Here is a 14142-nt window from a genome sequence, read left to right as displayed (position 1 = left end):
CGGTTGCATTTTAAAAATTAAAATTTAATTTTAAATTAAGAATTGACTAACATGCCCTTTTAATTTGATTTTAATTGTATAATTAATATATTAAAATGATTGGTTGAGATTGGTTCTCACAGTTACCACAAACAACTCAGTTCTCCCTTGAATATGCCCCTATATATATATAGGAAGGCAAAGGATCACATGAGAAGTAAAGTTAAGGTGAAAAACATAAAAAAGGATCTAAACTTTTCATCTAATCAGATCCCAACCATATATTTTAAATCTTAAACATACCCATGAATGGTGTTTGATACGGAGATTGATTTGATGCATCTCGGTGCACCTTCTCTCGGTGCATCTCATCCTAAAGTGCATACAAGGTTAGAGATCGTTTATTACGCTTCTCATCTTAACTCTTCTTCTTATTGGATCCCAACCTTTTATTGTCAATCTTATTATTTTTTATGATGTGTATTATTATTATTTATTATTTTCACTATAAATGAATTCATCCTATTAATTAGACTTTGATTATATTGAATACAAAAGAATTTATTACGCTTCTCATCTTAACTCTTCTTCTTATTGGATCCCAACCTTTTATTGTCAATCTTATTATTTTTTATGATGTGTATTATTATTATTTATTATTTTCACTATAAATGAATTCATCCTATTAATTAGACTTTGATTATATTGAATACAAAAGAATTTATTACGCTTCTCATCTTAAATGATGTGATTTATTTGTTTTCAAATTGAGTACATAATTTTTCTACCCGTAAAAAGAATGCAACAAAACTTTTGGATTGTTCCAAATAAATGTATCACAAGGTTTTATATAATTATTTTGTTGTATATAAACTTTTGGTAGTTTAAACATTTTATATGTGTGGAAAGTTATAATATTTTTGGATGGACGGAGCATTAAAGTTCTTTTGGGAAGCAAAAATATTGGCATTTATGGAAAAGTATGATGAGGTCTGATTGATGCCTAGAGAGACAACAACGTTACTAGAAAAACTGTGTATTAGCCATGAAAATTAGTGATCGATTAACGACGGATTGACTACAAAACACATCTGTTGATAATGTCTCGCTACTTGGCAACGAATTAGCAACTGTAGTGTAGTCAATCTCTCGCTAATCCATTGCTAATTACTGACGGATGGCTTTGTGGTTATTCCCTCGCTAATCTCTCACTAATTAGAGAGGCATTGACCACAAAACATATTTGTCGCTGATCCTTTGCTAATTATCGATGGAATAGCGACAGATACGTGGCATCAAGGCGAAGATTGTTGAAATTGATGAATGCTATCAAGCCGAATGGAAGAGTAGGGCAGATCTTGAGACCTCACAAGTCTTACAAGCTGCCCAGTTAGCCGAACATGCCTCGCTATCAGAGCATTTTGCTGCTTTTATGCGGTGGCAAGGATATGTCCCCTCCCCCCTCTCGGACCTCCTCCATAATTAGATTGTTACCTAACTTCCGAACATTAGATTGTATGAACTTGCTATTTTAAATTATATGAATTGGTTATTTTTAATTTATTGGACAGTTTTGATTTGTTATTTCCAATTCATGGGCAGGTTTTGTATAAAATATACAATAAATACACAATTTTTTAATTACTGAAATTAGCGATGGATTAGCAAGAGATGTCCGTCGCTAAAAGTTGGTGGGTCCCTGACTAGTCCATCGTTGAAAGTCCCTTGCTAATCCGTTGTTAAAGCTTCCGTCGCTAATCCTTCGCTAAAAATTTCTATCGCTGATTCCTTGGTAAAAGGTTTCGTCACTAATTCGTTACTAAAAGGTTCCCTCACTAATCCATCACTGATGTATTCCGTCGCCGATAGGTTTCTCTTGCTAATTTGTCGCCGATACGTGTCTGTTGTTAATCCATCGCTAATAGGTGCCCGTCATTGATCCTTCACTGACAACATCACTCACGACCTTTTGACCCACAAACTAAGCGATGGATTAACGACGTATCTGACCATTAGCGACAAGTTAGCAACGATTTTGTCCGTCACTAATAGTGCTTAGTTTTGTAGTGGAACTAGATGTTTAACAAGCAATGAGTGCGGGGTTGGCTTTGAGTAATGACAATATTATTTTTCGTTTGAGTTGGATCATGTATACAAGTGAAAATTTATTTGGCTCTCAAGCATGAAATAATAGACTCATATCCAGTAAGGGTCTGTTCGTTTGTAACGAAATGAAATAATAAACTTTTTGGTTTGTTTTTCTAATAAGTGTAACACTTGAATTTTTGGTAAATATAATTTCAAGCTCTTATAAATATTTTAACCTTAGAATATCCTTAATGAACTATTTCTAGTTTTGGTTCGGTTGGGAATCGCATTTGGTGAAATAATCAAAACTGGTCGAAAGTTGCATTGTTCGCGATCGTGAGGAAAATGGCTGACAAAAAGTGCACAGAAAGTTGGCCCTAAGTGGAGTTGGGCCTATTTTCACATAAAACTGATTTTTAGCCCTTTTTCTTTATTTCTTTCTTCACCAACTCATTCCTCTCTCATTTCTTTCGGTTCAAGAACATTTCCTCCTCCAAGTCGATTTTTTCAAGAACATCTAAGAGCTTGGCAACTAGAGATTTAAGTCTTGTGGGTTGAAATTCAATATCTTCATCTTCTCCATCATCCGTCCACCATTTGTTGACCTTATTTTGGGGTTTTCTTAAAATCCCATTTGTGTGTTCTCATTCAAACCTTTCTAAACTTATATACTTGTCAAAGTACTTCATTTTAGTCTCCAGTCTCCTAGCACATCCCTCTTGGTGTATTTTACAAATCTTTAGATTTTGACCAATTTAGGGCATTTTTGGGAGATTTGGGGTTTTTTTTACCTATGGAAGTTAAAGATTTAGGTTTGGAACCTAGTACTTAACTTAACCTATCAAGCTGAGTTCAAGTTTATTTGTAAAAATTTTGTACATGCCAAAATGTATATTTTAGAAAGATTTATCAAATGTCATTGGTTACTTGATGAAATTGCATCTTTTGCATATCTGGTTTAATAAAATCTTAAGAAATACATATATTTGGGTTTTTGGATATCTTGATGATAAATCACAAAGTTTGTGGATTTGATGATTTATTTGTCATATGATGATTATTTGATGTTAATACATTTTCGGGTATTTTGATTTATAAATCATTAGAATAATATGCATGATTTAATTTGTTGGATTTTGTAGAGTTTTTGATCATGAGATTTATTAAACTCTTTAAATGTTTTATGGGTTATGATAACTCGTTTTAGATTAGTTCGACAAGTTGAAGAGCTTATTGGCTTGGATTTGAGAAAATGCCCGTTTTGGCATTTTAGCCCGATCTTTGAGTTAGTAATGATGATTTTCAAACCTTTGGTGTATAAGTTGTTTAAAAGTTTAGTATTTGTAACTTATTGGTTTATATTGACTTTATTTGAAGATTCAAGTGAGTCTTGGAGTTTATTGGTTTGATTTTAACTCATATGGGTTTTGGGGACAATTGTCTGGTTTAAATTGCTCCATGTCGAGCTCTGGAAACAATATGAAATCATGGCATATTTATTTGGAATCACATGTTTTGAGTTCGTTGGTCATTCAATTGGAGTTATACAATATAGACTGTAATAATGGATCCATAGGCATAGGAGTCGGTTTGAATGAATGAACATTCTCGTACTGTAACATGAAATAGACATTGAGTCTTTATAGACAATATGGTGTGGGCTCTTTGAGTTGAAAATCGAGCATTGACCAACATAATGTAATTTTTTGTGAACGAGATAAACTAGGATTTTGGATATCCCAAAGTAAAGACCTAGTGTGGTTGAACTTGGTGATTCCACAAGCAATAGACTTGGAGTAGTTGAGTTTGTTAACTCACTAAACTATAGACGTGTAATGAATGTTAATCCGTAAATGATGCTCATGTGACATAGATATATGACCTACTTTTTGTTCCGTCACATTCAATGGAATCAAGGTCTCCCTTGTCACTAGAAGGTGAGTTTTGGATATGGTATTTTTATCCATGTTTTCGTGTTGTTTTGGATATGGAATGCATCCATGATTTGATTTTTCAAATGTTGTTTATTATTCATATTTGGTTGTTTTGTTTTGGATTACTTGAGTTTTATTCGTCTTTCTAGAATTTAAACATCAAGCTTTTATTCATGGTTGTGTGAGCATTGGGTTCTGATTCCATATAAAATGGGTAATTGAGTTATTAAGTTATGCTCACAAAAATGATGGGTTTGGGAAGAATGTTTCTTTTATATTTAATACATTTCATTTTGGCAATTGTTAATTTAAATAGTATTCTTTCAGTTTACCATCTTATAATAATAATAATGAAAATTGTTTGAACTTACTCGGCGTTAAGCCTAACATTTTTATTTGTCGGTATGTGCATCAGGTCCTCATTTGGGATTGGTACTAGCAACACTGTGTCTAGATGAGTGATAATTAGCGATACGAAGAAGATTTGCTCCCTCGGGAACGTCTTCCCTTTTTAGAGATAGCGGTTGTATTTGAAATTTAGTAACATCGGGCCTTGATCCTTATCTAAGGTTTAGTGTGCCATTGTATTGATGTTAAATCTAGAATTGTTATAGGTAATCAAGTGTTGATTTATAGAAATGAAATTTATCCTTGAATTGATATTTTATTGGAAATTTTAAATTAGCCGCTCTTCTAGAATTGATGATGCTACAATAAGCGTCTATTTGTTTTTGACTTAATGTCCCATTTCCAGATGTGCCCTCCTCTCAAACAAGCCCTACAGACAAATCTTCTCGTAGGCTGTTCGTCGTTGTCACCTCCGGCTCCTATGTAACAATTACCTCTTTTTTCAATCCTACTCTTGTTAAACATCGAGAGCCTTACTGTTGTTTGTGACCATCTATGTTGTCTCTGTCACGTGCGACCATCAACCTTTGTTTCACAACTCTCCATGCTTGGCTTGACCTCCTCCTCGCCACAACATGCAACCCAACAACTTTGTTCCGTATTTTATTTCGTTTTTGATTTTATGAACAAGGGTGTTTGATGATTCTTTGATAGTCAAGATGAAGAAAGTTTGATGAATACCAACCGTTTGTTTGTTGATTTCTTTAACCGGAAACTTTGATTTATTTGATGATTTTTGTATCCCTTTGCTTTTTCTATGAGCACAAAGTGTCCGGTTAAATTCCACAACGAAAGTAAAATTGATATGAACGGTTTTGTTGAATTGGCAATATGTTTTGCTATAGTATAGTTGAGTAATTGATATTAAGGGAAACACTGGTGTTGGCCGCTTCAGATATCGATTCTTTTATGGTCACGTACTTGGAGATAGGCAGTGTTTCTTCTTCTCTAGGGATACCAAAGATTGGGACCTGAACTGGTAAGACCAGGTGAACCAAGCATACTAACTACTGAACATTGATTCTAATGTCATCACCTGAGAATGTAGATCACAAAAATTGGAGAAGTCAGACATTCTCCTTCGATGCGAGCTGTTGGAGAAGATCAACACGTTATCCCTAGTTTAACTTTTATCTGTTAAGCGATGCCCTGCCACTCGTCGTTGTCAGATCACTATAGCCGACTTCCATCCCCTTGATTAAAGTCCTCCAACCTACCAACAAAAGAAACAATAGTACTATTGGAATAATCTTTTTTCATCAAATGCATAATGAAAAACCAATATCAAGGTTGATGAAAATGCATATCTAGATGATTCATTTCTTTGTTGTGAGTTTCTAAAACTAGGGATAGAATGATCATTCTTCTATTTAGTCAAAATTAATATAAATCCAATAAACATTTTAGTCCGAAGAAAATTTAATAAACAAACAAACAAGTATCTAGAGAAAAGTATATCAGTGTTTTCTTGAGATACCGAAATGGGTCCTAGACGGTTCCGTCCTAAATCAATACCTTCAAAACTAGTCGTCCGGTTCTAACTAAAAATCCTAGGCCCTACACCGATTCTGATCTCGGTCCTTTCAGTCCAAAGTCAAATTGGTAAAATAATTTTACGCATAACTATTAAATAAAATTTTGTAACTATCATTTTTGAAGTGAAGCAATGAAATACACTTTAAAGAATGCATTTTTTTTGAAAAACCTAATTTGTTTCCAAATCTTTGTAAACTTGCGTAATTTTTTGTATCGATTCTATGTATAACTGATAGTCGTCCGGATCCAGTTTGAGCGATTTAATCCCCCAAACCAAAAACCAAACAGCAAATGGCAGTTTATAAATTTTTTAAACCGAGCAGTTTGGCCGCAATTGATCAAACTGGTCAAACAAACCAGACCATAAAAAGGAGTTTTGGTCTGACCGTTTTAGGCGGTTTGAGTGTTTTATGGGTCTTTAAACTAAAAAAAGCATAATTATACAAGAAAAGTTTCTCTCTTAAATAATATAAAAAAACATTGAGGCAAGTTAAACAATTCCACAAACAATAGTTGAAATTTTGGACAAAAAATGAGTAAGTCGAAGGACGATTTGGAATTTTGGATTTGATTTCTAACGGATTTCAGGATTTTGTCAATTTTGATAACACGGTCATTATGAAAACTAAAAACATAATATCTTAGACGAACTTTTTTAATTGCGTCATAAAAGTTGAACCTACAACATGTAAATATAATGAATACATATGTATTTTTGCAAGTTGGTTCAGTCCAAACCGTTCAAAAAAACGTTCAATTAGTAAACCAGACCAAACCAAACGGTTTGACTATTTTTCAAACCAGAGCGAACCATCAGACTGCTCTACCCGCCAAAAACAGTCTGGTTTAACTTGGTTCGACCGTTTTGAACGGTTTAACGGTTTTTTAACACCCCTAATCCGGTAACTGATCCCAAACTAATGCAACCTATTCGTCCACCTTCGATGATTGGGCTCCAATGCATCGACCCAATCCATTGGGATTCAAGTTAAAGGCTCATTAAGACTAGTGATGGGCTACTTGCTCTAGAAAAGAAAAATAGATAGGCTTCAATAAGAGTTAAAACACGATTTCCTTATCATGAAGTGCAAATTGCATCAATATAGAACATAATTTGTTTCGGTTTTTTTCTATTTTAGGGGATGCGAATTCAAAAATTTCATATCGTGTTGCCGTAGAAAAAGAATTTCTAAAATAAGAAAGTTATCAAAACGATTTAAAAAAATCTCTTTTTGTTTGCAAAGTTCAATAAACCTAATATCCAGATACATACGTATATTTATGTATATCCATTAAATTATGTGCATGTATCATGGTATATGTTGGGCCAATAACCATATGTTCGAGGCCACGTAACCAAAAGTACATTTCTGATAAATCATTTGTGTCCTTAAAATAATGCGTTATTCTATATTATTTGGATTTGTTTATAACATGTTTACTTGTAATCCTAGTTTAAAGTACAATGTTATAACGCATGATAATTGCTTAAACTAAAATGATTGTTTTATTATCGTTTTCAACTCTAACAATGCCAAAATATACAAATGGAGTAAGCGGAAACGAACCATAAAAACTCGGTATATCTTAACAAAAATTGTTTGGCAGATAAAATGTACACGAGATACACGCATAATGTATTTTCCATGAAAGTACCTCTCTGATATTAATTGTTGATATTCTTGAGCTTTCGTTTGATAACATGGGTTCGATTTTTGAAGAAGAAAAGTTTACCTCTTGATATGGTTTTCAAAATATTTGTGAAATCATTCATGGGTGGATCTACATAGGGGCATACAGTATCCCGTACCACTGATTCATAATCTCGTTGTAACGGAAAAAGTTTACGTTCCTTAAGAATGTCATCGTATTGTTTTGTTATGTGCCATCATATTTCTTAAACTTAAATTAGTGACTGGAATTTCTAATGGCTAAGGTCTTGCTAATATAAGATTTCTTGCTTGAGTGTGTGTGGGTTCAAGTCCACTTGCAAATAAGTTTTAGGTGGCGTTTGTTTTTTAAGAGGTTCTGAAGTCTGAAGTCTGATTTCACTTCTGAATTTTAAGAGGTGGTACTGAAGTCTGAAATCTGAATCAGTCAGACTGTTTGTTTTTACGTCTGAAATCTGAAATCTGAATCAGTCAAGTTTTGGATCTGATAGATTTGGATCGATCTGRGTCATGATTTTACGAGAATATGTGGATCGATCTGGGTCGTGATTGATTTGGAGATCGAATGTCTTGCGAGATAGATTTGGAGGACTAAATCTGGAGGTGAGGATGAAGGGGAGAGTCTGAAGGGAGCGATTAAGAGGATTTAAGTGATTATGTTATCACTTTTTTTTCAGAGCAAATTAAGAGCTTTTCAGCTCTTATTTATATAAAAAAACAAACGGTCTGAAAATAAAAACGTCTGACCGGTTCAGACTTAAGAGGCATTAAGTGGTTTTTTTCAAAAAAACAAACAAGCTCTTAGATTTAGGGCTTGTATACATTTTGTGAAAAAAAAAAGTTGGTTGAAATAAACTAGGAAAAGGGTGAACCCTTCACCTTCACTACGGTAAAATTGAGTTTATAGGATGTTTATGGGCGTGTTTGGGATTGCTTATTTAAAACAACTTATGTTTTTTTTTGTAAAAATGCTTATTAACTTATGTGGTATCAAACCAGAGCTTTGTAAAGAATGTTTGGATTAGCTTATAGCAGTACCAAAAAGCAATAAGCTGATAAGTTGTTTTTTAGTTTCTGACAAATTTTGTTTATATATGTAAAATGATCAAAAAAGATAGTCTTCCATATTATTGACTTATGGGATGTTTGAGATTGCTTATTAACTTATTTGATTTTTTAACATGTAAAAATTTATTTTTCATCATTTATAATAATATCTTTGACAAAAATTTATATCAATAAGATTAATAAATTAATAAACATTAATAAAACAGGGTTAAAATGATAAACTAGTAATAAGCAGTTTTTCATAGCACAATGTATGAAAAAATGTCTTGTAAATAAGGGTCTTGTAAAATAAGTAATACGACACTTTATTTTTAAAAATGTCTAAAGCTTGTTATGACGCCCAAAAACGTCATATAAGTTTACTATAACACTTTTAGATATGACATTTTATTTTTGACTTTATAAACTCGAGTCTTGTAAGGCAATTCAAGAGGAAGGGACCAACAAACTAATTTATCATTTTTATACTCACCGGCCTTCCTTCTCGCCAGTCGGATTTCTTCCCTCTTATCGTCCATGACGACTAATGAACCTTCCTCTTCTAAAACCACCGATAAAAACCATGAAACTACAAGGACCCCTTATCATTGAGCCCTCACCGTATCAAATATACGTACTTCCTTCCCTATCATTCTTGTAGTCAAGAAAGACAATATGATTCATGGGCTAAATTATTCAAAATTCATGCCAAAGCATTTCAAGTTCTCGACCATATTCAACCTCCTAGGGATGACTCTGTGGATCTCGGTTTGTGGACAAGGTTGGACGCGATCGTGCTCCAATGGATCTAGGGGAGGATTTCTACCGATCTTCTCCACATCATATTAGAGCCAAATTCCAATGCACAATCTACATAGAATTACTTAAAGGCTATGTTTCAGGACAATAACCACCCTCAGGCACTCCACCTTGAACGTCAATTTTCTAACCTACATCAATCTGATTTTCCCATTTTTTCTACTTATTGCCAGAATTTGAAGATGATTGCCTATCAATTAGCAAATATGGGTTCTCCGGTCTCGAATCAACATCTTGTACTTCAACTTGTGGCTGGCCTTTCAGAGAGTTATGAAGGGGTTGCTAATTTTATTAAACAATCAAACCCATTGCTTATGTTTTATCAAGCTCGGAGTATGCTCACACTTGAAGAATCGATAAAAAGTAAGCAAACTTCCCTCACGTCTCCATCAGCTTTGGTCGTTCAATCCAGATCTCAACCACGTGCAAATCAACATGCATTGGACTTGTTGCACATTGGCAGCCGGATGGACAACATGTTCATCATTCAGGAAAGGGTTGGGGTGGACGCGGACATTTAGGGGGAGGAAGTCGTGGGGGTCAAGATTATGGTCGGGGTTGCGATACATGGTTTCGCCCCCCTTGGCCGTCATATGGTACGACATGGAATGGGTGGTCACAACCACCTTGGGTCACACCAATACATATGTATCCGACACTGTCTCTAGTAGGCCCACAATCACCTGCTCAACCCTAACAACCTACCGGACTATCTCCAGGTCTGGGTTTACTTGGTCCTCGGCCTCCACAAGCTCACTATACTAATGCCTACTCATAGTATGCTCTAACCGATCTCGAGTCTACATTCCATTATTTTAGCATGATCCGACTTGACATAAATTGGTACATGGATACGGGCAACAATTCACATGACATCGACTCCGGGTACACCCTCTTCATTTTTTAATAATTGTTTATTTACTCATGTTCGTGTCGGTAATGATACATCTATTCCAGTGACCCGGTCAAGTTCGACTATTCTTCCCTCATCACGTCCTTTATCTCTATCACAAGTCTTAGGGGGTGTTTGGGATTGCTTATAAAAGCTGTTTTTTAACTTATTCAGTCTGACATCGGTGATAAGCTGTTTTCTGGTGTTTGGATAAGAAAAAAAAACTGCTTATACCAGTGCCAAACCGGTAATAAGTTGTTTCTGATAAGTTAATCCTTCCTGACTTATGAAAAACTGTTTATTATCAGTTTACAATTTTAACCATGTTTTATTTAACTCCGATTTGATACCACATAAGTTAATAAGCACTTTTACAAAAAAGCATAAGTTGCTCCGCCTATCATTAATAATCTTATCTTGGTTCGTAAATTTACTCATGATAATTAGGTTTGTATAGAATTTGATCCAACTGTGTTTTGTGTTTGTATTTTGTGGCAAAACCCCATAATATAGTATTAATGAAATTAATATTCCAAATTATTGTAATTACGAATCAATATACAATGCAAACAATAAAAGAATTTAGCAGGACTTACATCATACTTGCTTGTGGCATTGTTGTCTTGAACATATAAACAAGAAACACATAGCAAAACTCCAGGCAAACTGAGTATTGGAATCATGTGATGATTCATATGATACACATAACTCTTGTTTATTGGGCAAGATGACAAAGGTTCCTTTTAAAAGAAACAAGTCTGAAATCTTTAAGAATCAAAGAGTTTCAAGATGAAGTAGAGAATCAACTTGCCAAAAAGATAAAAGTGCTTTGGTGATATCGAGGTAGAGAATATCTAAGCCAAATTAAGTGATTATTATAGAGATTATGGGATAATCTCCCAACTTACTCTAACACCTCAACACAACATGGTGTGTTTGAAAGGAGAAATAGGACCTTGTTAGACATGGTTCGCTCTATGATGACTCGTACCACGCTGTGTAAAAGTTTTCAAGGATATGCCCTAGAAACAACCACCCGAATACTAAATAATGCACTAACCAAAAAGACTGATAAAACCCCCACATGAATTATGGATTGAAAAGATCTCAAAAGCGTCTTATATGAGCATATGAGGTTGTGATGTTTATGTTAAACAAGAAGCTTCTAAGAAGCTTGACCCAAGTTTTGAAAAGAGCATCTTTGTGGGATATCCAAAATAGACAATAGGCTATTATTTCTACAACCCAATGAGAAAAAAGTATTTGTTGCGCGACATGATGAGTTCTTATAAATGGACTTTCTAACAAGAACCACTACGAGTGACAAAGTAAAAATTAAACAAATTCAAGAACCTTAAGATGAGTCAATGGTTGACACTGACCATCAACAAGTTGATGAAAATGACAAGATACAAACAATCTGAAAAGGATATGAATCATCAAGAGCCTGAGAGATATGATTATCACATCGTCAATAACGACACATTTCATGAGACAAGGACATATATACATATATATATATATATATATATAATCAATCTGTCATTTTATTTCGTATCTTATTTAAATGAATTATAAAGATAAGAACCCTTTAATTTTCATGGAAAATAAATTCATGATTCCATTTTCAAAGAGTATACAAACAAAATAGAAATTGAAAGAAAGCAATAGGTCTGAAGTGAGGTTATAGGCAATTGGTGTAAACAAATTAAAAAGCCATTAATCGCAAACAAGTTGGTGAAAAGGGTAAACATCAAAACATTGCATTTGGATCTCCATGATTGTCTATTTCTTAATTAAACTTGTGTTTTGTATAGGGCATGGCATTTGGATGCATATTCGTTTCTATTTAATATTGGTATATGTATTTTTTTTATTTGCATTTATTTCTTTATATTTCTTTTCTTCAATTATGGATGTCCAGGGCAGATTACGCACACCTCGATTAATCCCAGAGGCTCTAGAGAACAGCTAAGAAAATTTCCATAAAACAGTCAGGAAAATCCCTAACTATCTTGTAGGACTCGAACCGATGACTTATGAATAAAACTTCCAAAAGCTCAAATTTTATAACAAGATATAACAGAAGATATTGGTTTGATATCAGATCAAACTAAATCGATGATTAGTTTCTTTGAAAAATCAAGATTTAAATGATGAACATTATAAAGTTTATCTGAATAATACAAATTATTTTTTTTCTTATGAACAACCCACGTGATTATAATACATTTTTTATGGGAGTCACGTGACACCATTAACCATCCATTTATCAATCATTATGCTTAGTGCTTAATATAAATCAATATAGTTATATAGTGCCATAATTCCCGATTAAGGACAAGAAAATTAATCCTACCAATTAAGTTGCAAAGCCTACAAAGATTCCCATTAATGCATGTGCAAGACTTTTGTTTTTTACTCTTTTTGTATCATAACATCTTATTGATAAAATTGCAGTATAAAATTTTTACGAGGAAAAAAAGTTCACACTCATTTGTTAGCATGAAAAAACCGTGTGCAACATTCATGGATGTTGATGATAGATTTTCTTCGTTTTACATGTATCTCTAATGCTTTAAAATATAATCAATGGCAGGAGACAAAGGCCGTATAATTCAGGGGATGTTTCGATATGTGTTTCAGAGTGATCATATGACATTAATTTATTAAAATCGGTTAACATATATTATATTTTAAAGCATTTGACAAAAACTCTTAAAAACAATTTTTCATAAATAAAGTATTGTTTATTGATGCCTAATACTTAAAATTTAAGATTACAAGTAAATTGTGCGTAACTACAACTTATTAAAGCTTCATGCTTGAATTTGTGTAACTAACTACAGATAAACATAATCAAATACATGATGAACATTTTATTGTAAATAAAAAAAATTAAAATATAATTAGGATAATCATTGAGTTCTAACAAAATATTTAATTATTATCTTTGTAAAAAAAATTATATTATTAAATCAAAAATAAATTTCTTTGTTATTAAACCTAAATTAAATTATAATAAAAAAATTGAATTAAAGAAATTACAAAGAAAAACAAAAACTTTTAAATAGTTAATTTAATACTAATATTGACTATAGATCCACCAATAACAGACCAGAACTTCTTAATAAAATTAAAATTTAAGCCATCAGGCCCCGGGGCTTTCGACCCATTACAAGCCCAAACAGCATCCTTTATTTCCAAGGCAGAAAACGACGATTCCAAAAAAGCGACATCGTTGGAAGATAATWTAGAGAAAAGAGGGCTGTAAAACTTGGGCCTAAAGTCGCAAGGTTCAATGAATCTATTTGCAAAGTGCTGAAAGAAAGCGTCTTTGACGACCAAAGGGTCAGAGTTCCAAATCCCGTTACAGAGAATGMCTTTTATTTTATTCCTTCTCCAACGTTGATTAGCTACCATATGAAAAAACTTGGTATTTTCATCTCCTTCTAAAGCCCACTTAGACCGTGATTTTTGATTGAGATCCGACGTTTCACGATTTTCCAAAAGCATTAATTCAAAAATCCAATCATCTCTTTTTTGACAATCGTCTAAAGAAATTCCACCCTCTTCGGCTTTAGAATCCCAATCAGCCAAATATTTAAAAATCTCATTCTTTCTTTTTGAAACACTGGCTAAATGATTTTTTGACCAAATTCTTAAGTCATTCTTTARAGCTTTAACCTTTTCCTTAAAGATAAAATCTGCAACCCCATGGAAAAAGTTTGAAGACCAAGACGAAATAACCGCCCTATGAAAATCATCG

Source organism: Cynara cardunculus (assembly GCF_001531365.2).
Source record: "Cynara cardunculus var. scolymus isolate 2C chromosome LG 3, CcrdV1, whole genome shotgun sequence".
Taxonomy (NCBI): Eukaryota; Viridiplantae; Streptophyta; class Magnoliopsida; order Asterales; family Asteraceae; genus Cynara; species Cynara cardunculus.
The sequence above is the reverse complement of the archived record's forward strand: the minus strand, read 5'-3'. Positions refer to the sequence as shown.